This window comes from Topomyia yanbarensis, chromosome 2 (assembly GCF_030247195.1).
Source record: "Topomyia yanbarensis strain Yona2022 chromosome 2, ASM3024719v1, whole genome shotgun sequence".
NCBI lineage: Eukaryota > Metazoa > Arthropoda > Insecta > Diptera > Culicidae > Topomyia > Topomyia yanbarensis.
In genome coordinates, this window is record NC_080671.1 from 268,218,814 (window position 1) to 268,245,380 (window position 26,567).

Genomic DNA, 26,567 nt, shown 5'->3' on the forward strand with positions numbered 1-26,567 from the left:
AATATTTTTGTATGTACCTAGGGTGATAAGCCTATATCGCTTCTTATGTTTTATTGGCACACGCGTACCATATTTCGGATGTACCTCATGCGTTTTTACATTTCTTATAAAAGAAATGTATAGAATTCGCTCAAACTTTTAAAATCTTTTTCGAGGCCCGGAGGGCCGAGACTTATATACCAATCGACTCAGCTCGACGATTTAGGACAATGTCTGTGTGTGTGTTTTTTTTAGAGAGCAGTAAAAAAAATTTCAGGGAAACTCTGATACCTGAGGAAAAATGTACAAAAAACCCAATGCCTCAGGGAACGGGTTTGGGCTGCCATCACCCGACCCGCTAAAAAAGCACTGCTCTTGCCCAGAACCTGATTCCTCCCCGGCACTACCTTACGGCATTACTTCGGGGAGGGGTTTTATGTCCATAGCACACACTCTAATTCAACTACTTACTAGTTAGTTTCTTCCGCAGGGTTACAGCCCCACTCCTTAACACACCACCAATTCTCCACCATCCACACAGACTGGCAATTTCTGCATGGCAGTCGGAAAGCTGGCTGTGAGTCGAGACTTAGTGCTCCTCCCCTACGAAGACAATCTGGGCGGCAAACTTCAGACTGTCTAATTCACCGAGCCCTTCGGCTTCCTTGTGCCAGTTAGCACCGCAACTCCCTTCTCGCATCATTCAGCGCCATTTACTCGTTGAGCACCAGACTTGCTCGCGAACAACTCGGTCTAGTCCCCGACGATGGACCTAGCCTACTCCAACGGAGAATTCCACGACGAGAGAAGTTCTCCCGAAACCGAGCCAACCAACCAGGTGTCGAGGTCAGTTCGGCGATTCCGGTGGAGCAGGGCGTCCGGTTCGCTGATGCCCTGACGATCTGTGACTGGTGGTATCTCGTCGCGGTCTACTCAGTCTAGTCCCCGGCGGTGAATCTAGCTTACGCCGATGGAGAGTTCCCCGGCGAAGGAAGCTCTCCCGATACCGATTCTTCTTTTGTTTTAGCACCACAATTTCTTGAGCCCTTTGGCTTCCTCTCGTTCCGTTTCGCTCTACGTTCCCGATAAGCCATTCTACTCCCGCTCGCACTTGTTCGCGAACTACTCAGTCTAGTCCCCAACAATGGATCTAGCCTATTCTACTGCAACCGAGCGGTAGATTTCTCCTGATTCCGATGTTCGTCTTTGTGAGCTATTTAGCTCTCCCCGTCGTCCAGATCTACTCGATCTAGTCCCCGGCGGTGGATCTAGCCTACTCAACGGGCCATACAGTAGGTGCTGAGGTCTATCCGGCGATTCCGGGTGGAGTATAACTTCCGGTTCACTGGCGCCCCAACGACCCACTGCTAGCTCTGCGACGCGGTCTACTCGGTCTAATCCCCGGCGGTGGATATAGCCTACTCACGAGCTACCCGGAAGGATGTCGAGGTCGGTTCAGCGATTCCGGTGAAGCTTGACGTCCGGTTCCCAGGCGCCCCGACGACCCAACTCGGTGCTACGTCACGTACTACTCAAATGGTCCCCGGCGGTGGACCTAGTCAACACAGTTGGAGAGTTCCCCAGCGGCGGAATTTTTCTCGAAATCCGATTTATGGCTTCTTGTTGGTCTCTTCGCCACTTCCTCTGCAGCTCGAAGAGTATGCACGAGACCACTCTGTTGACAGCGTCCCAGGTATGTTCATCACGGCACATCTCTTCGACAATATTGTCCACTGTCATACCAGGTATACCCCAACGAACTTCTTCGAACCTAGGGCATTCGAAGACCACGTGTTCCGGTGTCTCCTACACAGTCGCACACTCCGGGCAAAGAGGTGACGAATCATGTCCAAACCGATGCAAGTACTTCCGGAAGCATCCGTGCCCGGAAAAAAAACTGCGTCAAATGGAAGTTCACCTCTCCATGCTTTCTATGTACCCAGGCCGACACATTTGGGATGAGTCGGTGGGTCCACCATCCTTTCTCCGCGTTGTCCCACTTCTGTTGCCATTTAGCCAACGAGTCCACTCGGACCAGTCTCCTAGCGTTACGTGCATTTCTCCGCTGATAGCATTCCACGTCCTCCGCCAGGGTATTGCAGATGGGGATCATCCCGGCGATAACGCATACTGCCTCCTACGATATTGTTCTGTAGGCACTCGTGGCTCGTACGGCCATCAGCCGGAATGTCCTGTTTAGCTTTTCACGGTTCCACTTGGTTTTCAGCGCAGCACTCCAGGCAGGAACCCCATATCGGAGTATCGTTGACGAAATAGTAGATAGCAGACGTCTCGTGCTGCTTCTCGGGCCGCTGACGTTTGGCATGATTCTCGCTATTGCGTTCGTTGCCTTCGCCGACTTTTCACAGGCGTAATCAACGTTGTTTATGTGTGGTTGTTGAAGCTCAACCGGTCGTCGATTATAACTCCCAATTGCTTCAATGCACGTTTCGATGCAATCACGTGCCCTCCGACGTCGATCTGCAGCCGTTGAACCGATTTGCAGTTACTGACCAACAATACCTCCGTCTTGTGGTGAGCTATTTGCAGCTTGACCCCGTTCATCCAGCTCTCGATCGCGTCTATTGTCTCCATCACCGACACCTCCACTTCTTCAAGTGTCTCACCCATCACCGTTAGTGACACGTCGTCCGCGAAACCCACGATTTTCACTTTCCTATGCAGCTGTAGCGTTAAGACCCCATCGTACATCCCGTTCCAAAGGGTTGGACCGAGAATGGAGCTCTGAAGAACGCCCGCTGTGACACGCAATGACTTCTGCTCTTCGCCCGTTTCGTACAGCAGCACTCTGCTCTGAAAGTGGCTCTTCAGGATCTGGCATAGATAGTCGGGAACCCTCATTTTATGCAGCGCTGCAGCGATGGCTTCCCAGCTGGCACTGCTAAACGCGTTCTTCACCTCTATCGTGACCACAGCGCAGTATCGATCTCCTCTTCGCTTCTGTTTAGATGACTTATCAGCACTCTCGAGCACTATCCGAATTGCATCCACTGTCGATGCTCCTTTGCGGAAACCGAACTGCATCTTGGACAGTCCGCGCTCACCTTCCGTGAATTTCGTCAATCTGTTAAGAATGATCCTTTCCAGGAGTTTTCCGAGTGTATCCAGCAGGCATATGGGCCTGTATGAGGTCGGGTCGCCAGGTAGCTTCCCTGATTTTGGCAGCAACACCAGCTTCTGGACCTTCCACATTTCGAGGAAGTTGCCTTCATTTAGGCACTTCTGCACTACTATCTTGAACATGTCCGGATATGCCAGGATCGTAGCTATGAGTACCACGTTTGGTATTCCATCCGGACCTTTCTTTGATTTTAGGCGCTTCGATACTTCTGCTACATCATCGTTAGTCACTTGCCGATCCGTGTTTGTTCCTTCTTCTTCGCCGTACGGTGTCGGTGGCCATATAGTTGGATCGTGCTTAGGGAAAAGACCCTCGACGATTATCTTCGGCTTGCTCGGACACATTTCGGCTGGCGTCGTCGGACCCTTCATTTTCGCTATCACGACTCGATATGCGTCACCCCATGGATTGGCGTCTACTTCTCGGCATACCTCCTTGTGGCACTCTGACTTGTTAAGTCTGTTAAGTTGATCTCCCGTTTTAAAGCGGCCCTAGCTTCCCGAAACGCTGCCTTATGCTCTTCTCTATCTGGTTCCGACCTTGCTCTTTGAGCCCGCCTTTTGGCTCTGAGCGAGCAACATACTAAGCGTCTCGTTCCACCAGTAAGCTGGACACCGTTTGTTGTGTGGTTCCAGTTTTCGCGGCCTTGTGGCGTCACCGGTCACCCTTCTCTGTACTGCCGCGGGGTTCCGTTGACCGATACGGTAGCGAATCGCCTGGTGGTCACTATGCGTAAACGTTTCGCATACTCTCCAATCCATGTTCGCCGTCAATGAGGGACTACAGAATGTGACGTCGATGATAGACTCCCTCCCGTCTCTCCGAAATATGCTAACAGATCCGTCATTGCACAATCGTACGTCTAGCTTCGCTAGAGCTTCCTGCAGGATGCACCCTCTTGTGTTGCTTACTCTACTGCCCCATTCCACAGCCCAGGCGTTGAAGTCACCACCAATGACTACCGGCTTCCGATCGATCAACTGCTCGGTTAACTGCTCCAGCATTAGGCTGAACTGCTCTGCTGTCCACCTTGGGGGAGCGTAGCAGCTACATACGAAGATGCCGTTGATTTTGGCTATCACGAAACCTTCATATGAACGTTCTTTCACTTCTTGGATGGGGAATTTACCCATTACTTGTATCACAGCGGTTCGTGATCTATCCGCCACCCAGTTACCGTTATTAGGGGGGACTTGATAAGGCTCTGCGATCAAAGCGACATCGCACGTAGTTTCTGTCGTAGACTGCCACAACAGTTGCTGTGCGGTATCACAGTGATTCAGATTTATCTGGGTCATCTCCATCACCGTTGGCCTGCAGTTGCCTTCTTGTAGGCTGGGTATTTAAAGCCACCCGTCTGATGGTCGTTTCCTTCCGCTGGGGTGCAAAGCAAGCACTTCGGCCTCTGCGTGCAGTCTCTCACAAGATGACCCGTCTTTCCGCATTTACAGCACATCCCGGATCTGTCCGGGCCTTTGCAAGCCCCTGCTAAATGTCCAAAGCCTAAACATTTGAAGCATTTCTCTGCTTGTTTATTTACACGTGGGGCGGCTCTCAGTGGGCATTTCGACCATCCAACTGTAACTTTACCTACCTCCAGTGCCTTGTCTGCAGCGGTTACCGGTAAACGAATCATCGCTGTCTGCTTTCCTCCGTATCCCTTCGTTAACCGGATCGTCATGTGCACATCACCCAGTTTGCACTGCTGCTTCATTGCATCTCTCAGCTCGTCTTCCGTCGTTATTTCATCCTTCCACACAATTACCATCTCCGGGCTTAAGGCTTTTGTGGTCCTCTCGTCTTATACCTTTGAAGGTGATATTAATTAAAAGCACGATGTGTACTCATGCGTTGTTCAAAGTTGAATTATCTTTATGCAGAGACATAACTTATCCTAGCCTATGCAATTTGGAGGTACCTGAAGTCATTATGTATTTGTAAGCCAAACATTGATCGCTACGTTGATCGTGAGAGAGCATATATTAGAAAGAGACCGCACGATCACCGCTGACGCGCTACATCCAGCTTAGCAACAGTTTAGCCCGGTAACAGTGGGAAGGCAATGTTCTGTAAGATGACACTTTCATGGAAGAGTGTTTATGGAGTGCAAATTGTTTATTGTTGAGCTCAGCAAGACGCAACGTGTGCATTTTACTGGGAATAACCGTGAGTGGATGACATGTGTGATATACATGCCACACCACCACTCTTTAGGGGAAAAATGATTGAAGATCATTTTAGGTTCTGACTTCAAATACCTCTCACAAAATGTGGTAATTATAATCATTATATATAATCATATTAATTCGGTAAATTTCACTTTCTTACGTTTTACGCTCCGCTCTCCGTTTAGGGGGAATGATTTTACATGGTACTATCATTCATTAAGTAACATACAAGATTACTCGATTTTTATGAACTATTTTTTCGTTTTGATTAACAATATTTTTGATTCTCACGTTGGGGTGTATTATTTCTATAACTTCGAATGGCCCATCATATACTGGGTCCAGTTTTTGTCTTTTTTTCCTTTTTTAACAAAATTTTATCACCTATCGATACGTGTATTGTATTTGAAATTGGTTTTTGATTCTGTATTCTTATTGTTTTAGCTTTTTCAAGAAGAATTTTTGCTTTTTTAGCCGTACATTGCAGCTTATATTTTAGTTCATTCTTGTAGGATTCGTAATTGTAAATCGGATCAATTGAGGAAACATTTGTAAATTGAGTTGGTATGTTAGCAAGTTTTCCAAAAACTAACTCGAAAGGACTATACGTATGGTCTGTATGAGGTGTGGTATTATAGCTGAAGGTGTAGTAGTTAAGCCATGAATCCCAATCGTCATGCTCATCATTAATGAAACTTCTCAAATGTTCATTTAAGCATCGTTGGTTTCTTTCCAGGCCTCCTATTGTTTCCGGATGATAACTTGGTGAGAATTTTTGTTGGATTTGCAACATTTTGCAGATCTTTTCGAAAATTTCATTTTTATATTCGGTTCCCAAATCGGATTTAATCGTATTTGGACATCCGTATATAAGCATACAACTTTCTACCAGGGCTTTAGCTAATGTATTTAGGGTTCGTCGCGGTGCGGATGTGGGCGGTAAATGGATTGTCCGCACCGCAACCGCAAAAAAATAATAAAACCGCACCGCTTACCGCAACCGCACTTTATTTACCGCACCGCACCGCGCGGTAATGCGGTAAATGCGGTAAAATTTTTATATTTTTAAAATTGGTGTCGAAAAATTGTACATTTGTGTAACCATATATAATAAAATGTTATTCTTATTCACACGAAATTTAACTTTAAGAGACTCCTCAGAATGTAATGTTTATGAAAAAATCAAGTTTTGCATTTTCTATTAATAAAATTCCATGCATTTTAAGGCAAACATTATACATTCAAAAACGTTCAACTGCAGTAATAGGAAAACTATTATTTTAGCAACTATTCATTTAATTGAAAAATGTGGAATAAAAATATAGTAAGAAATGAAGTTGCATATTTTTTTCATTAAATTTTCATATTTTCAATATTTTTGACATATGAAAATGAAATGGATGATTTTCGCATTTACGTAGTAAACCACCTTTCATTCTTAACGGAATTTCACCAAAAAAAAAATTTAAAGTCGAAATACCAGTACTTCTATATAGTAGCGCATATATTCCAATATAGTGAAATAAAAACATATTGTATTTCATTAATAAGAACGACGCCATATTTGACGAAAAAAAATGTCTATACATTACATCTAATCAGGAGTCCGGTCTCAACCGGCACAGAATTATTGAACATTAGAAAAACTGCAAAAAATGTATGATTTGTAGCATACAGCAGAAATGATTTTTAAAAATAGGGGGTTTTACGGACAAAATATCCCAAAACTCTAACTTCCGCATTCTTCAAGAAACAGATGTATTATCATTTTAAAACTAAGATTGCTCCCTTTAAAATGAATTAAGTGTAATTTCTAAAAACTGGTTCGAAAGTTCTAGCATTTAATATATTTTCCTCTAATATTTTGCCAAAGAGCCAATGGCAAAAACTTCAATTAAAGTGAACGGGAGTCAAACTATGTGGTATATGGCAACAAAAGCTTTAAAAAAGCTACAAAATAGTCGACTGAAAAATATTAGGACCTAATTTGGTGGAAAATTATAGTAAATTTGAATGGAAGTACGCGAAAAAAAGTTATGTAGCATTATGCTATATTTCACCCTAAGGAGGAAAATTTGGTAAACACCAAAATTTCTCACTAGGGTGAAAATTTGTTGGTAAAACCAGTCTTTGCACTTGAGGGCACAAATCCTTATTTCTTACACAGTTGCGTTTTGGCTTCGCCTCATCAGAAACCGACACTGACTTTTTGTCGGAATAGATTAGCGCCGGCTTGACGCAAATCCATTAAAACTAAAACACACTTTGTGTTTTAATCGAACGACTGATCAAACGTGACGTCCCGTCCGAGCAGAAGTTCTGTTCATGCCGATGAGACACAGTGAAGCCGAGACTTGTCTTGGCTTAGCAGGCCTATTCGAAAGCACTATGCTATATTTCACCCTAAGGAGGAAAATTTGGTAAACACAAACATTTCTCACTAGGGTGATCACGTTTGATCACGTGTTTACCAAATTGATATCGAAAACGATTCACAATTCCACGATTTCCAACAGAAATCGAGAGAAGTGATTCACTTTTAAATTGGATTTAAGAGTAAACATGTATTGTTTTTAAATGATTTAATAATTTTGTCTCTATTTGGATCTTGCATTTTATGTATTTGAAAAGGTTAGTTTGTGAAGTTTTACTTAGAAGTATAAAATAACTAGTCCAAAATATGTAGTAAAAATAATAGCGTCAAAATTTTTCGGACACAGCTAGATTTTCTTTCTTTATCAATTATAATAATCAAAATTATCACTTTATCATTTTTTTTGCGGTGCGGTTGCGGTAAAACCGCGCGGTAAAAGCTCTTTCCCGCACCGCATCTGCGGGAAAAAGTGTCTCACCGCACCGCAGATTTTGCGGTGCGGGTGCGGTAAATACCGCGCGGTTGCGGTAATTACCGCAACCTCGACGAACCCTAAATGTATTTGACTGTTTGACATACAAGATTACTGGATTTTTATGAACTATTTTTTCGTTTTGATTAACAATATTTTTGATTCTCACGTTGGGGTGTATTATTTCTATAACTTCGAATGGCCCATCATATACTGGGTCCAGTTTTTGTCTTTTTTTCCTTTTTTAACAAAATTTTATCACCTATCGATACGTGTATTGTATTTGAAATTGGTTTTTGATTCTGTATTCTTATTGTTTTAGCTTTTTCAAGAAGAATTTTTGCTTTTTTAGCCGTACATTGCAGCTTATATTTTAGTTCATTCTTTTAGGATTCGTAATTGTAAATCGGATCAATTGAGGAAACATTTGTAAATTGAGTTGGTATGTTAGCAAGTTTTCCAAAAACTAACTCGAAAGGACTATACGTATGGTCTGTATGAGGTGTGGTATTATAGCTGAAGGTGTAGTAGTTAAGCCATGAATCCCAATCGTCATGCTCATCATTAATGAAACTTCTCAAATGTTCATTTAAGCATCGTTGGTTTCTTTCCAGGCCTCCTATTGTTTCCGGATGATAACTTGGTGAGAATTTTTGTTGGATTTGCAACATTTTGCAGATCTTTTCGAAAATTTCATTTTTATATTCGGTTCCCAAATCGGATTTAATCGTATTTGGACATCCGTATATAAGCATACAATTTTCTACCAGGGCTTTAGGGGCCATGCATAAATGACGTAGCATTTTGGGGGGTAGGGAGGGTATACCAAATTTGTGACGAAGTGTGACGAGGGGGAGGGTAGGGTCAGAAGTTGTGCGACGTAGCATTATGTTTAAAACCCATTGTTTAGAGAAAACAATTTAATGATCCTCCGTTCCCAAGAGAAATGAATTTAAATTCAAACAAGTTACTTTTGATGCGGTTTTTCATGAGGTAAATTTTACAATTCGCAGAATTTCAATTTCAAGTTCGCAAAAATACGAAAAGATTTTGTATGCGGATTTAACTTGCTACATTAGTTAGCTAATGTTGCTAACTAGTAGACTTAGTTTGGAAGCTGAATTAAATTTTCACTTCGGAATCAACCAAACTAAATTTAGTAATTTAGATGAACGTATGTTTCTTAGAATCATTGGCAGCTACAGGATTGAGAGAACTTCTCTTCATGCTCCCCTTGACATATAAAATTCAAAACAAAACTATCAACACTATATTTGTGATGAAATGGGCTTATTTTGCACGAAATTTGTTGTTATAATGAAAATGTTGATAAAAGTCGTCAAACATTTCGAAAGGACATGTGTTTAAAATAATTGAAAAGCATGTAATTTTTTTTTCATCACCCGGGCGCTGTGCATGGGACGAGGGGGAGGGGGTAGGTAAATGCTACGTTATTTACGAGGGGGAGGTTAGAATTTTGTGACCAAATGCTACGAGGGGGGAGGGAGGGGTCAAAAATCGCTGAAAAAAAGCTACGTCATTTGTGTACGGCCCCTTAGCTAATGTATTTAGGGTTCGTCGCGGTGCGGATGTGGGCGGTAAATGGATTGTCCGCACCGCAACCGCAAAAAAATAATAAAACCGCACCGCTTACCGCAACCGCACTTTATTTACCGCACCGCACCGCGCGGTAATGCGGTAAATGCGGTAAAATTTTTATATTTTTAAAATTGGTGTCGAAAAATTGTACATTTGTGTAACCATATATAATAAAATGTTATTCTTATTCACACGAAATTTAACTTTAAGAGACTCCTCAGAATGTAATGTTTATGAAAAAATCAAGTTTTGCATTTTCTATTAATAAAATTCCATGCATTTTAAGGCAAACATTATACATTCAAAAACGTTCAACTGCAGTAATAGGAAAACTATTATTTTAGCAACTATTCATTTAATTGAAAAATGTGGAATAAAAATATAGTAAGAAATGAAGTTGCATATTTTTTTCATTAAATTTTCATATTTTCAATATTTTTGACATATGAAAATGAAATGGATGATTTTCGCATTTACGTAGTAAACCACCTTCTTAACGGAATTTCACCAAAAAAAAAAATTAAAGTCGAAATACCAGTACTTCTATATAGTAGCGCATATATTCCAATACAGTGAAATAAAAACATATTGTATTTCATTAATAAGAACGACGCCATATTTGACGAAAAAAAATGTCTATACATTACATCTAATCAGGAGTCCGGTCTCAACCGGCACAGAATTATTGAACATTAGAAAAACTGCAAAAAATGTATGATTTGTAGCATACAGCAGAAATGATTTTTAAAAATAGGGGGTTTTACGGACAAAATATCCCAAAACTCTAACTTCCGCATTCTTCAAGAAACAGATGTATTATCATTTTAAAACTAAGATTGCTCCCTTTAAAATGAATTAAGTGTAATTTTCTAAAAACTGGTTCGAAAGTTCTAGCATTTAATATATTTTCGTCTAATATTTTGCCAAAGAGCCAATGGCAAAAACTTCAATTAAAGTGAACGGGAGTCAAACTATGTGGTATATGGCAACAAAACTTTAAAAAAGCTACAAAATAGTCGACTGAAAAATATTAGGACCTAATTTGGTGGAAAATTATAGTAAATTTGAATGGAAGTACGCGAAAAAAAGTTATGTAGCATTATGCTATATTTCACCCTAAGGAGGAAAATTTGGAAAACACCAAAATTTCTCACTAGGGTGAAAATTTGTTGGTAAAACCAGTCTTTGCACTTGAGGGCACAAATCCTTATTTCTTACACAGTTGCGTTTTGGCTTCGCCTCATCAGAAACCGACACTAACTTTTTGTCGGAATAGATTAGCGCCGGCTTGACGCAAATCCATTAAAACTAAAACACACTTTGTGTTTTAATCGAACGACTGATCAAACGTGACGTCCCGTCCGAGCAGAAGTTCTGTTCATGCCGATGAGACACAGTGAAGCCGAGACTTGTCTTGGCTTAGCAGGCCTATTCGAAAGCACTATGCTATATTTCACCCTAAGGAGGAAAATTTGGTAAACACAAATATTTCTCACTAGGGTGATCACGTTTGATCACGTGTTTACCAAATTGATATCGAAAACGATTCATAATTCCACGATTTCCAACAGAAATCGAGAGAAGTGATTCACTTTTAAATTGGATTTAAGAGTAAACATGTATTGTTTTTAAATGATTTAATAATTTTGTCTCTATTTGGATCTTGCATTTTATGTATTTGAAAAGGTTAGTTTGTGAAGTTTTACTTAGAAGTATAAAATAACTAGTCCAAAATATGTAGTAAAAATAATAGCGTCAAAATTTTTCGGACACAGCTAGATTTTCTTTCTTTATCAATTATAATAATCAAAATTATCACTTTATCATTTTTTTTGCGGTGCGGTTGCGGTAAAACCGCGCGGTAAAAGCTCTTTCCCGCACCGCATCTGCGGGAAAAAGTGTCTCACCGCACCGCAGATTTTGCGGTGCGGGTGCGGTAAATACCGCGCGGTTGCGGTAATTACCGCAACCTCGACGAACCCTAAATGTATTTGACTGTTTGTCGGGTAAGGGAGTTGCAATGATATACTTCGATAGGTCGCATTGAACTTTTAATGCGTATCTAGTTCCATTCCTAGATTTGGTGAATGGTCCAATCGTGTCGATTGATATAAGATCAAAACATTTGATTGGAGTTGTCGTCTCTACAAATTTCTGATTTGTTTTCACTTTATGTTTATTTTGGCTACACTTCACACATAGTTTAATAAAATTTGCTATGGTTTGTTTCATGTTATGCCAGTAATATTTCGACCTTAATCGGTTGAATAATCTGCTAGTACCGGTGTGACCTGCCGTAGGCGTGTCATGGTTTTCAGAGATTATTTTATGTATAATTTCCTCATCGTTTATAATTTGTGCTGGTTGGTAGATGATAATTGTTAAATTTTTCAGTATTTTGTTGCATGCTTCTTTAAATGATTGTTGAGGAATCATAGTAAATATTTTATCATCGTTTTTCAATGCTAGCATATTCAAATTTATTTTGGCGGCCATTTCATCTAATGTCTTCAGACATCTTTGTAAATTAATGTTTTCACTTTTATAAAATAATTTCTCTTGTGAAAGAATTCTTTTCAATATTTTTGTCAAAATTTGTAATTTTAGGGCATTGTCGTTAAATTCAAATGATACTTTCGGCATGTTAAATGCGTCAAGGTTATTCACCGATTCATAAGCTTTGAGGTGATCAGTCTCATGAATTGGTTTGTGTGTCATTATCATTTTGTTTATATTGTAGCTTTGTCATGGATCTTGTTTGAATTGGCAAGATGGAAAGATTTTTAAATTCCTCGGACCATAATGCGAGAAAGAGCGTCGGCGCCAACATTATCTTTTCCGCTTATGTGTTCAACGTCAAATGTGTATTCTTCTAAATCTAACCTCATTCTGGTCAGTTTTGAATTAGGATTTTTCATTAAAAATAGGTAGACAAGAGGACGGTGGTCTGTTTTCACCGTAAAACGTCTGCCGTACAGATATGTTCTAAAGTAGTTGATTGCCCAATAAATAGCAGTCAACTCTTGCTCAATAGTAGATTTGTTACTCTCACCTTTTGTAAATGTTTTACTAGCAAAAGCTATGGGTAACTTTATGTCATTGTACATTTGGGATAAGACAGCACCACAACCGATTTTGGATGCATCAGTGCTCAGAATGAATTTTTCATTGTAATTTGGGAATTGTAAAATTGTGGGTGATAATAGTTTTTGTTTGAGATGTTGAAATGCCCTTTTGCAGTTAGCGTCCCATTCAAATTTAATACCTTTCTTTAAAAGTTTGTTCAAGGGAGCAGTAAATTCTGAAAAATATGGAATAAATCTTCTGTAATAATTACAGAAAGCAGGAAATCGTCTCACTTCATCCGCATTTCGCGGTTCAGAGTAATTCAATATTGCTGAATATTTTGACTTATCGGGCTGAATTCCCTTACTAGATATGCGATGACCAAGATAGGTTACATCACCACGAAAAAACATACACTTCGACGGGTTCAATTTCAAGTATAATTCTCGGAGGTTTTGAAAGACTCTTCCGAGATTCAAAAGGTGATGTTTTATTGAACACCCAACGATAATAATATCGTCGATATAAAGAAAAGCGCATTCCGGAGGAAGACCGTTCAAAGCTATGGTCACCATCCGTTGGAAGCTGTTCGGTGAAATGTTGAGTCCAAATGGGATTCTATTAAATTCGTAATGACCGTTTGTGGTGGAGAAGGCAGTACATTTTTTTGAAGAATTCTTTAATTCTATCTGATGAAAACCAGACATTAAATCTAGTGTCGTAAAATACTTAGCTCTACCCAGTTGGTCGAGAATGTCGTCAATTCTGGGGAGCGGAAATTTGTCGGCAACGATATTTTTGTTTAATCGTCTGAAATCGACTACAAGCCTCCAATTTTTATTCGTGCCTTCGTTAGACTTTTTAGGCACGAGCAAGATTGGGGAATTTTAGGGTGATACTGACGGGCGAATAATGTTGTCTTTTAGTAATTTGTTCACCTGTCCATCTATTTCTTTACGGTGGACTTCGGGAATACGGTAATTTTTAGTGTAGACTGGCGTTTGGTCACTTAGCAATATATCTTGCTTATAAAAATTATTGCACGTTAGGCTGCCATCTTGGAGCGCAAATATGTCGCTAAACTTTGAGCATAAATTCGTTTGGCTTTGTTTAGCTTCATTTGGAACCCCATCCAGTTTCAGTTCGGTTAAAAGCCGTGCGTGTCTATTCTGTGTATCGGTCTTGTTAAAAGTAAAGATTTCAAAATTTTCCAGTGGTTCGTATGTTCTGTCGAAAGTTTTGCTAATTTTGATCATTTCAGGGTTTGTATTGATTATTTTTATTAAATGATTTCTAGAGTTTACTATAGCTTTCGCATTAAAAACACCTGGAAGAATTTCTGCCGAATCCATGAAGTAGTTTCCTTGAAGTAACCCAGAGTCGATAATTCTCAAAACTTCGCATCTGGGTGGTATTACGAAATGTCCAAGTAAGTTATCTTGTATGGTAAATTCAATTTCGGTGTTTTCATGTATTGCTGTGATTAGCCAAGAATCATAATTAATACTGTAGTGGAATTTAGTAAGGAAATCCCGTTTTCGAAGTCCATCGGTGGGGATTGGGGAGTCCTCGTTAATTATTTGAAATTTATGTTGGATTAGAGTATTATTTGGGCAGATGATATCTGTAGTAATTGTTCCAAGAGTTTGTAATTTTTGTTGGGTAATACCTGAGAGTGAACATTTTTCATTAACATTAACATTTCACGCGAATTCACAATGTTTGATTTTAGTATTGAAATGTCTGCTTCTGTGTCCACCAAAAGAGTGCACACTTGATTGCAGACAGATAGTTTGATATTTATAAAATTCGTACAAGATGTACTTATATTGTAACATATTAGCATCTTGCAATATTGGCTAGTGAGTTTTGTAGAGATAATTGCTGGTTGGACTGTTGGAATGTTTGCGTTGGGCCAACTGTGGTTCCCGTCATACCCCGAACGTCCAGGGGTTGGGGGGCCTGCATGTTTTCTGACTGAGCGTAGAAGACACGATTATGCGGATGAAAATTTCCGCCTCGAAAATGGTTTCGGTTCCCTTATCTGTTACGATATCCACCTCTACCTCGAGATGAATTGTAATTATTCTGGTTACCGTGATTACGTCCGTGGTATGTATTCCCGCCGCGAGGTGCATTACCTCGGTTATAGAGCCCACGGTAGTTACCTCTGGTGTTTATGTTAGAGTGATTTTTGTAACATAAAATTGTATTAGTCGCTTGTGTTTTTTTCATTTTCATTGGCCTTGCTTATCGCATCGGCAAGGGTTTCGAATTTACCGGCTTTAATTATTAGTTGTGATTCCCTATTTTTAAGTCTGTTTGCCAATGCGTTTGTACCGGCTCTAACAGCTAGCCTAGATGCAGTGGCAATCGGAACGTTTTCTGCAACGTAAGCATTTTCAAGTTGCAAAGTGAGCTTTTCAACTTGCTCCGTGAATTTAGCTAATTCCGCAGTTTGTCTTTCGTTGGCTAATTTTGCCAGAAATACTTCAGGTGGGTTGGATGTCGAGCATCTTGCTTTTAGCCCATCTATAATGTCTTGAATTTGCTGTGGATTTTCACCCACGGCCGATCGAGCTTTTCCTAAAAGTTTTGATAATATTACTTGGATGGCAGTCGCTCTATTAGCATCATTTACTATTGTCTCTAAAGCCTTAATGGCAGCGATTATTCCATTTAACTTGTCACTGCTGCCATCGAACTCGGGTATGAGCGTGGAAGCAGTCTTAATTATGTCCATTAGTGACGTCAATTTGGGGGTTAGTCTTTTTGTAAAAATGATACCGGTTACTGCTTTAAATGAAACAATTTGCGAGATCCTTTTTTGTTGTACTAACTGTGTAGTATCTTTATATATCTTAACAGTTATGTGTCCAACAAAAAAAACACCTTTAACAGGCCAACGAGGGTACCCGGGTACCCACAAATTGGAATGCTCATAACTATGGCTGCCTTTAACCGATTTGGACACTTTTACATGTTTTGGATTCATGAACTCGTCTACTTTTTGATTCTGTACAATAGAACCGGAATAATGGATCTGGTTTTTGGTAATCCGGATTTTCCGGAGTAATGTTCCAGTACTAGGATATGATTTGTAAATTTTAATAATGTCCTAGCCATATGAGTATCACAACTCTTCAAATTGTCTCGGAAGTCTGTTTTTTTATTGTTACGGGACCCTATGGCAATTTGAAAAATGGAATCGGAATAGAATGGCCACTCAAGGCTTCACGGGAACCTGCTCCGGAATGTCCGTTCCGGGGTCAAATCACCAAATGGTTCAAAAACCACGAGATACAGCCTACTGATGCAATTCCAAGAATTTTGATACCCATATTGCTAGTATTCCATTGAAGTTCGCAAATAGTACCCCAGCACTGGAACCTGCTTCCGGAAACCCGAATTCCCGGGAACCGAATGAAGTAACCCCATTCATTTTTACCAAGTCCAAAAGTGGATGAGTTCCTGAATCCAAAACGGCCAAAAGTATCGAAATCGGTTGGATATTACCTTAGTTATGGGCATTTTAGTTTTGTGGGTACCCGGGTACCCACGTCGGCCTGTTGCGTAGTAAAAAAAATCAGGAGCCCCTCCTCACTCCCACCCTTACTATATCAACAATATTATTAGCCCAAAAGCTTGACTTAGTGAAGTTCTAAGATGTCACAAAATTTCAATTTCCAGCTATGGATAAAACATAGGAATTTAATTAATTGAAACTTAAAAAGGTACCCGGGTACCCCGTCGGACACACAACGGTTAAGTGCCTTTTCAAAAATTAATTTATTTTCAGGATTTTTTGATGTTTCGTTTATATTGACAATTTTCTACATAAGACCCTTTGCTAAGCTTACTTTTTTGGACAATATTCTTTGTGAAAACCTGACATTTACTTTTGCTTTTAGGTCATCATGAATTTGTTTTAATTTATTGTATGAGTCACTCATTAGGTAAAGGTGCTTGAGTAAAGAAAATTATAGATAAATCAACTTACATATTATTGACATTAATAACATTCATCTTTTCCGCGGTTGCTTCTAGAACTGCTAAATTTTAAACTTCATTCTTTTCGATGTGTTAGCAATCTTCGGTGTGCGTTATCACTCCGGTGGCATGGTATATTTCAGCTCCAACTTCGGCAGCACTTCGCTGCTGTCTTCGTATAACTCTTAACGCTGCACGAGAATTCATTACACATCCGCGAGATTATTCAAAGATTTTCGCGCTTTATTGAAAGCCTGTTTCAGTAGTCTTTATTTCGCGTATTTGTACAACGCAAACAATAATTGTATTGACACTAATATTATGATCAATAACAACTTAATCTCATGACTTTCGTGGAATCCGAATGTACTCCTTGATTCTGTATAACGGTTATGTCTTTGTCACCGTTTGCTTCTACTTTCGGGCTAGATTTCTTATGGCCCATTTTTATTGTTAGTATTCACAATTGTTCGATGTTGCGTTAAACGTCCAATCACCAATCACTAATCACTCACTCCAAGTGAAGTTATTTCGGCTGCCACGCACAATTAATTTTAATTCAGTGCGCAAATTTTGCCACTTGTGCTTACGTGTTTTAGCCCATATATGCTGTTCATTGTACACACTAGGGACCTTTGTATTATTATTTTCACGATAGTTTATTCAAGTATTTTATACTGTGGACACAACACTTTTAGTTTTACAGGCTCGTCACTGGTAACCATGTGGTCCTCTCGTCTTATACCTTTGAGGGTGATATTAATTAAAAGCACGATGTGTATTCATGCGTTGTTCAAAGTTGAATTATCTTTATTCAGAGACATAACTTATCCTAGCCTATGCAATTTGGAGGTACCTGAAGTCATTATGTATTTTTAAGCCAATCATTGCACTATGGTCCCAAAGCTGTATTTAGGAAGACAAAACTGTTTGCGCCAAAACCGTTGGTTTTAGATATATAGTATTTTCGGCAAACTTTGTTAGTACTTTCTTGCCGATTTTTTTATATTAGTTGAATTAGGGTGGTCCTTGTGGTTAGGGTGTTCAAAGTATCAACTTCTTAGATATGTAAAATTCAGCTACAAAATGTTCTATAAAGTTATAAATCAATCAAATTGAAGCAACTTTTTTTAAGAAACTATGTGGCTATCTCTAATGGTTCATGTGCTATGATTTTTGCAATATTTAAGGTGGGTGGCTCTTTGAAAATTGGTTTTCTATTAATATCTTTTTATGTGTTAATTTATCGCTAATACTTTGTTCTAGAGGTTTTTAGAACTTTTGTAAATACACATTTTTGCCGAGGCAATGAAGTTTCTATATCTTTTGTTTGCATAGTTACAGGCGATTTTCAAAACAAAAATGGTTTTTTTCAAAGAAATATATCTTCCAACATTGCAAATGGATTTTCAATCTTTTAATTTCATTTGAAAGATCGAAACTTTTGTAGCTTTTGGTGAAAAAACTGCGGGAGCGTTATTTCTGTAAAATAAATAATAAATTTTTGAAAATGGTGTATTTTTCAACAAAAATCGTTCATAACTTTTCAAATAGACGTGATAATAACTTTGTTACTTCATCAAAAATATTCGCCATATAAAGTTCTAAAAGTGCTGCAAACAAACTATTTACGATAAATCAATGTATGAAGTGACAAATGAAAAATAGTGATTTTAAGAGGTCACGTTTACATCGCTCATCTCTTATGGTAAAATCAACTGAGAAATAGTCAATGTGTGTTATAATGAAAATCTATTGAATATGTGACACTGTTTGAAAACACAACATTTTACCGAACAACTACATGTTAGCGTGAATTCACAATAGTGTTAATAGCGTACTATAGTAAACTCTAAATAAAAGTTATCTATTACGGGGCCAATGAATCAAGTACCGTCATCATGCATTATATAGATGCTAGGGAATTTTGCTTTATGATTTATTTTACCAGTTCGCGGTTAGCAATTTTCAGACCTCTTACTTTTATTTGTTTTGAAGTAACAAAAAATTGTGAATCTTTCCTTAACTTACCCACAGCCGTCATTATAGTCGATAATTAATTAATACTTTCAAACATTGCATAAATGTTGGAAAAGCATACATTAATTTCCGCTGCTATGAATAACAAACTCGTTTCAAGATTTTATTTTAAGATAACAAGACGTGAACTAAAACATTTTCTTTCTAGCACTCGTTTTGAGCACTAGTTCAAACCAAAAAGGATTTACTTAAGTGAGCATACATATCTTTTGTTTGCAGCTAACACTACTGTAAATCCACTGTACTATTTAGATGTACGGTAGATTGTTCTTTCAAAAACGTTTACAAATCCAATAGAATTGCCATGATATTAGGTATTATCATACTCAATGACTATTTCTCAGTTGATTTTACCATAAGAGATTGAACGTTGAAAACGTGATCCCTTAAAATCACTATTTCTCATTTGTCACTTCATACTTTGATTTATCGTAAATAGTTTGTTTGCAGCACTTTTAGAACTTTATATGGCGAATATTTTTGATGAAGTAACAAAGTTATTATCTCGTCTATATGAAAAGTTGTGCACGATTTTTGTTAAAAAATACACCATTTTCAAAAATTTATTATTTATTTTACAGAAATAACGCTCCCGCAGTTTTTTCACCAAAAGCTACAAAAGCTCCGATCTTTCAAATGGAATTAAAAGATTGAAAATCCAATTGCAATGTTTAAAGATACATAGCTTTGAAAAAACCATTTTTGTTTTGAAAATCGCCTGTAACTATGCAAACAAAAGATTAGAAACTTCATTGCTTAGGCAAAAATATGTGTTTACAAAAGTTCTAAAAACCTCTAGAACAAAGTATTAGTGATAAATTAACACATAAAAAGATTTTAATAGAAAACCAATTTTTAAAGAGCCACCCTACCTTAAATATTGCAAAAATCATAGCACATGAACCATTAGAGATAGCCACATAGTTTCTTCAGAAAAGTTGCTTCAACTTGATTTATTTATAACTTTGTAGAACGCTTTGTAGCTGAATTTTACATATCTAAGAAGTTGATACTTTGAACACCCTAACCACCAGGACCACCCTAATTCAACTAATATAAAAAAATCGGCAAGAAAGTTCTAAGTTCCCCTGGCGAGGATCTTGTCCTCTTTGAAGTTATGGGAACTGACGTGTTATCAACTCCAATCTGCCTCTCCTTACCCTGTTTCGGAGGGGCTAGGAGGAGAGTGGCCATAGACGACGCCAATGCTCGCTCAGCTGAATCCGCCCTCTGCGTTGCCGTATCATACTCTTTCACGGCAGACAGTAGCGCCTTCCGGATTTTGATGACCATCTCCTTAATGTCCTTATGGACATTGTTTCTCGTGGCCACGAACTTGTGGAACTCCTCCACCAAGTGCTTCGCTGTCACTACATTTGGCGTTTGTGGGGTGTAGCTCATTCCGCTCTGCTCTAGCTATTTTTGCTGCTGCTGTTGCTATTGCTTCGGCTTCCCCTCCTCCTGCTCTTGCTGATTGACTTCAGCTACTATTGGTGGTGGTGACCTCACGAACCCACCTCTGGCAAACGGATTCACCGTGCCTGCTTCGTTTATATTGGTTGCTTGTTTATTCTCCATTTTATTGGGTCCCAACTCCGGGCCGCTATCTCGCTGCACATAGTCGCCTCTCGCGATCCCATGATTATCTATGCTGCCAAAAAGCAGCACTGAGGTCATGCAAGGATTGACACTATCCTTCATGGGGAGTAGTGTTCAGAGCCGGATCTGCATAAATCGGGAATGCTTCAACCGAACCTAGTACCACCAACCAAATGATGACGAGTTTCGAACGTACTAGGAAACCTGCCAGGGTTTTGTTGGGACGGAGGCAGCCATGCTGTTAGCTCACTCGCCATTTCAAGTCGGTGTCATCCTTCCTTACTCAGGGAGTAGAACAGCACGCCTGTCAGCCCAAAGTGGCCATCCTATTCGTGATCCGTGTCCTGTCCGTTGACGTTCGCCATGGCCAGTATGCCATAATCAGGATGTTACTGGCGTCGATCCTGATGTGCCGGTTGGCACTCCGGTTGGGCTAGAGTGCTTTTATTGCTAAGATCTTCGATTATTGGAATCTTAGGATCGTAGGAGAAGCGGAACAGACTCGCTTCGTCGGAGCTGCTTTCGGAATTATGGTTTTTTAGAGGTTTAGAAGAGCCCAATCCTAGCCCCACCATATCCTAGCAAAACTCCCCAACTCGCAGTAGGGCCGTGGGGGGGGGGGGATTCGTTAGGCTCCTAGACTCCTGTCCTTCCTGTCCCTGCTGCCCCCTGTGTGTGTGTGTTTTTTAGTAAAGTTAAAAAAGCTTCGAAAGCCTCGCCTGTAGAGTATTGGCAGTGTGTGGGACTCACGACTCACGTTCGTGCCTAACCACTAAAAACATTCCTTACTTTTTACGCCCTTCTTCCCCACGGAACTACGTCATCTTATTACTTCGCGGGGAGGGGGGGGGGGGGTTGTTGTGCTTCCGTCGCACCTCTTTCTTCTGCTCTACCTCAGAGCCTCGCTTAGTTCATGGAGTGGCTCGACCTATGAGCTTTGATTTAACTCTCGACTCTTCTCTTGCTTGTTGTCTCCATCTATCTACGTCGCCATTTTGCTCTCGTCCCCGTGAGCCGTTTAGGTGCTGATTCATTGAGCCACTTAGCTCGTGTTTCCGTGAGTCATTCAGCTCCGACCTTATCACGATCTACTTAGATAGTCCCCAACGATGAAATCACACTCCTCCGACCGATAGTTCCCCGACGGAGGAATTTCCCCCGACACCGATACCCGCTTTCTTGAGCCGTTTAGCTCCCAGCTTTATCGAGATGAACTCGGATATTATCCTACTCCGACTGAGAGTTCCCCGGCAACGGAATTTCTCTCTGTACCGGTGTTTGTCTCGTGAGCCAATTAGCTCCCCTTTTCGTCTCGATTCTGTCGGGTAGTCCACGGCGGCGAATCTACCCTACCGTGAATTCCTCGGCGGCAGATTGCTCCCGACCCGATATACCTTTCTGGGAGCATTTAACTCGCCGATTCGTCGATTCGGTCTAGTCCCCGGCGGTGGAGCTAGCCTACTCAACGGGCCAGCCAGTAGGTGCTGAGGTCCATCCAGCGATTCCGGGTGAAGCGTAGCTTCCGGTTCACTGGCGCCCCAACGACCCACTGCTAGCTATTCGACACGGTCTGCTCGGTCTAATCCCCGACGGTGGATCTAGCCTACTCACGAGCTACCCGGTAGGGTGTCGAGGTCGGTCCGGGGATTCCGGTGAAGCCTGACGTCCGGTTCACTGGCACCCCGACGACCCAAACCTAGTGCTATATCGCGTACTACTCAACTGGTCCACGGGGATGGACCTAGTCTACACCGTCGGAGAGTTCCCCGGCGGCGGAATTTCTTACCCGATTTGTAGTTTCCCGACGGCGTTCTTGCCAGTAGTGCTACTTTGCTGGTCCCTTCGCCACTTCCTTTGCAGCTCGAAGAGTATACTCGTAACCACTCCGTTGACAGCGTGCCAGATACGCTCGTCGCGAAACATCTCTTCGACGATATTGTTCACTGTCACCCCCTCGGACTTCCTCGAATCTAGGGCTTTCGAAGACTACATGTTCCGGCGTCTCTTGCACGTTCACACACTCCTGGCAAAGGGGTGACGAAGCGTGTCCAAACCGATGCAGGTACTTCCGGAAGCATCCGTGCCCGGACAAGAACTGCGTCAAATGGAAGTTCACCTCTCCATGTTTTTTTGTACCCAAGCAGACACATTTGGGATGAGTCGATGGGTCCACCTTCCTTTCTCCGCGTTGTCCTACACATTCTGCCATTTAGCCAACGAGTCCACTCGGACCAGTCTCCTTGCATTACGTTAATTTCTCCGCTGGTAGCATTCCACGTCCTCAGCCAGAGTGATGCAGATGGGAGTCATCCCGGCAATTACACATACCGCCTCCGACGATATCGTTTTATACGCACTCGCGACACGAACAGCCATTAGGCGGAACGTGCTTGTCAACTTCGTCCGGTTCCGCTTTGAGTTCAGCGCAACAGCCCAGGCCGGTACTCCCTACCTCAGTATTGAGGATGAGACACCCGCCATGAGACGTCTCGTGCTGCCTCTTGCCCCTCCGTGATTCGGCATGATCCTTGCTAATGCGTTAGTTGTCCTCGCAGCCTTCTCACATACATAGTCGACATGGCTGTTGTAATTTAACCGATCGTCGACCATCACACTCAGGTGCTTCAGCGCCCGCATCGATGGGATGGTCTGTCCCCCGACGCTGATCTCGACACGCTGGATTTTTTTTTACAGTTGCTGACCAGCACTACCTACCTGTGATGAGCCAGCTGCAACTTGACTTCAGCCATCCAGGTTTCTACGATGTCTATTGTCTCTGCCGTTAACATCTCCACCTCCTCAATGGGTCTCTCCGGTTATCGTCAGGACAACATCATCTGCAAAACCGACGATCTCAACTCCCCTGGGCAGTTCCAGTGTTAACACTACGTTGTACATTATATTCCAGAGCGTTGGGCCGAGTATGGAGCCCTGAGGTACTCCCGCCGTAACCCTAATCGACCTCTTCCTGATGTTCGTTTCGTAGACCAGTACTCGGTTCTGGAAGTAACTTTCCAGAATCTTGCACAGATAGTCCGGAACCGGAACCCGCATTCTGTGCAGCGCTGCGGAGATGGCACCCCAGCTAACACTGTTGAACGCGTTCTTCACGTCGATTGTGACCACGGCAGCGATCTCTGCACTATCCATAACCCAATTACCGGTATCGTGGGGAACACGATACGGCTCTGCAATAATTGCAACGTCGCACTGAAACCTCCCGTCATGTGGTCGTTTCCGTCTTCTGGTTTGCAGATCAATCACTTTGGTTGCTTCGTGCAGTCTCTAGCAACGTGCCCCTTTTCTCCGCATTTTCTGCACAATTCAGACCTGTCCTGGCCCTTGCAGTTCCTCGCCAGGTGTCCGAGGTCAAAGCATCTGAAGCATCGCTCCATCTGCTTGGAAACTCGCGGAGTGCCTCTCAGCGAACACACCGACAATCCCACTTTAATCTTGCCGGTCTCCGCCAGCTTGCTGGCAGCGGCTACTGGTAGTCGAATCGCCGCCGTTTGCGTTCCTCTATACGATTTCCAAATTCGGATCGTCACTGGTACATCCAGTTTGCATTGCTCGATCAGTGCATGCTTCAGTTCTTCGATGGTCGTTATCTCATCTAGACCCTTGCACTCGACTACGGCTTCCTGCGACAGGGCTCTCACGTTCGCTTCGCATCCCAAGGATTTAGCAACGAGCTCGCGGTAGGTCGAGCTCTTGACGGAAGGATCCTTCTTCAGCTCGAAGATCATCTCGCCCTTCTGTGTGCGCCTCGTTCTAACGAAGTTCTCTCCAAACTCCTTCAGCTCTGGGTCCTCTCTCACTTTTTTGAGAAGAGCGGCGTAGGACTTCGTATCGTTCGCTTCGACGATCAGTGCATCTCCTTTGGGCGCCTTCTGACAGGGCCGAAGGTTTTCCTTCCTTCTTCTGCTCCCTTTTTTGCTCTTCCTTCTTCCTCTGCTGTTTCCCGTGCTTCTCCTTCCGACCTACAACGGTACTCTAGCTTTCTCCCTGTTGGGTGTCGTCTTTTTATTCGGCAACAACCACAGCATCCTCGAGCGTCTGCTTTTTGGGCCCGCCTGGTCTTTCGTCTCCTGGCGAGGATTCTGTCCTCTTTGGAGTCACGGAAACTGGTGTGTTCTCCACACCAATCAATTTTTTCTTTACCCTGCTTCGGAGGTGCTAGGACGATAGTAGCCTTAGCCGACGCCAATGCTCGCTCGGCTACATCAGCCCTCCGCGTTGCCGTGTCGTACTCATTTACGGCAGACAGCAGTACCTTTCGGATTCTGATGACCATTTCTTTAATGTCCTTATGGACATTGTTTCTTGCATCCACAAACTTGTGGAGCTCTTCCACCAAGTGCTTCGATGCCCCTACTTTTGGCTTCTGTGCGGTGTAGTTCATCCCGCTCGGCCCTGACTGTTGTTGTGGCTGTTGCTGCTTCTCCACCTTCTGCTCTTGCTGTGTGAGTTCAGTTGCTGCTGGTGGTGACCTCACTAACCCGCCTCTGGCGAACGGATTGGCCGTGCCTGCTCCGATTATGTTAGTTGCTTGTTTATTCTCCATTTTATTGGGTCCCAACTCCGGGCCGCTAACTCCACTCGCTGCACATAGTCGCCTCTCGTGATCCCATGATTATCTATACTGCCAAAAGTCAGCAGGGAGGTCATGCAAGGGTTGACACTATCCTTCATGGGGAGTAATGTTCAGAGCTGGATCGGCGTAAATCGGGAATGCTCCAACCTGAACCTAGTACCACCAACCAAATGATGGCGAGTTTCGAACGTACTCGGAGACCTACCAGGGTTTGTTGGGACGGAGGCAGCCATGCTGTTAGCCCACTCGCCATTTCAAGTCGGTATCATCCTTCCTTACTCAGGGAGTAGAACAGCACGCCTGTCAGCCCAAAGTCGCCATCCTATTCGAAATCCGTGTCCTGTCCGTTGTCGTTCGTCATGGCCAGTATGCCATAATCAGGATGTTGCTGGCGTCGATCCTGATGTACCGGTTGGCACTTCGGTTGGGCTAGGATGCTTTTATTGCTAAGATCTTCGATTATTGGAATCTTGGCATCTTAGCAGAAGCGGCACAGACTCGCTTCGTCGGAGCTGCTTTCGGTATTATGGCTTTTTTAGAGGTTTAGAAGAGCCCAATCCAAACCCCACCATATCCTAGCAAAACTCCGCAACTCGCAGTAGGGCCGAGGGGGGGGGGGAGGTTCGTTAAGCCCCTAGACTAGGCTCCTGTCCTTCCTGTCCCTGCTGCCGCCAAGTGTGTGTGTATGTAACGGACAAACTCTCATTCGTGTTTCTCAGCAATGGCTGAATCGATCTCATCCAAACCAATATTGAATGGAAGGCCTATCACCCAGACAGAACGCTATTAATTTGTTTTTGAATCTAATAGTTATTTTCCAAGATATGAATCTTTGAAAGTGTAAAAATGGCGTTTTTCGCAGTTTTTAAAAATTATCTGCTGAAATTGACGACACAGATAATATATATTATATATATTTGGATAGCCTATACGAATACCTTTTTCTATAGATTGTTGAAACTATTATCAAAAGAGCAATTTATCATTAAATATGGACGAAAGATTTTTACCATTTCCCGTGACCACAAATAAGACCAAAAACAGGCAATCTATTTTTCACGCCAAAACGGCTAATTTTAGGTTAATAGTATCGTCGGAGAATTTAACGGATGCAATATGTCCTTTCTTTGGTATTATTCTTTTGCTGATTAATCCACGTACGAGTGAGATATTTCCATATACTTTCTTGGAAGTGATTGTATTGAAATGATGTCTTCAGCAAAATTGTGGCTCTTACTTTTGCAAATAACTTTACTGAAGACATTAAATATCTATTTTGAATACTTTAAAAGTTATAGCTTGTTGTTTGTAGATTACCCTTTGGCGCCTATTTATTGTTCAATTTAGTAGCAAAGCATTTAAATTAGCTAAATATTATTTTGATAAAACGAATTTCGTATTTCCTTTTTCTATCTATCGCTAGAAATAACCGCCGAACAATTCCAAGTTATCTAGATGGAACTTGATCACTTATCGGTGCTAGCATGTTCATTTTCGCGAACCTTGTGACTGCAAATTGTCTAACTTATAAACATCAGATCGAT

The 26,567-nt window shown here is 41.7% G+C and overlaps 1 protein-coding gene across 6 annotated transcripts in view; it reads right to left on the reverse strand.

Moving 5' to 3' along the window:
* Nucleotides 1-26,567, reverse strand: part of LOC131683143 (glutamate [NMDA] receptor subunit 1) — a 1,648,542-nt gene that overhangs the window by 357,954 nt on the left and 1,264,021 nt on the right. The window lies entirely within an intron of this gene.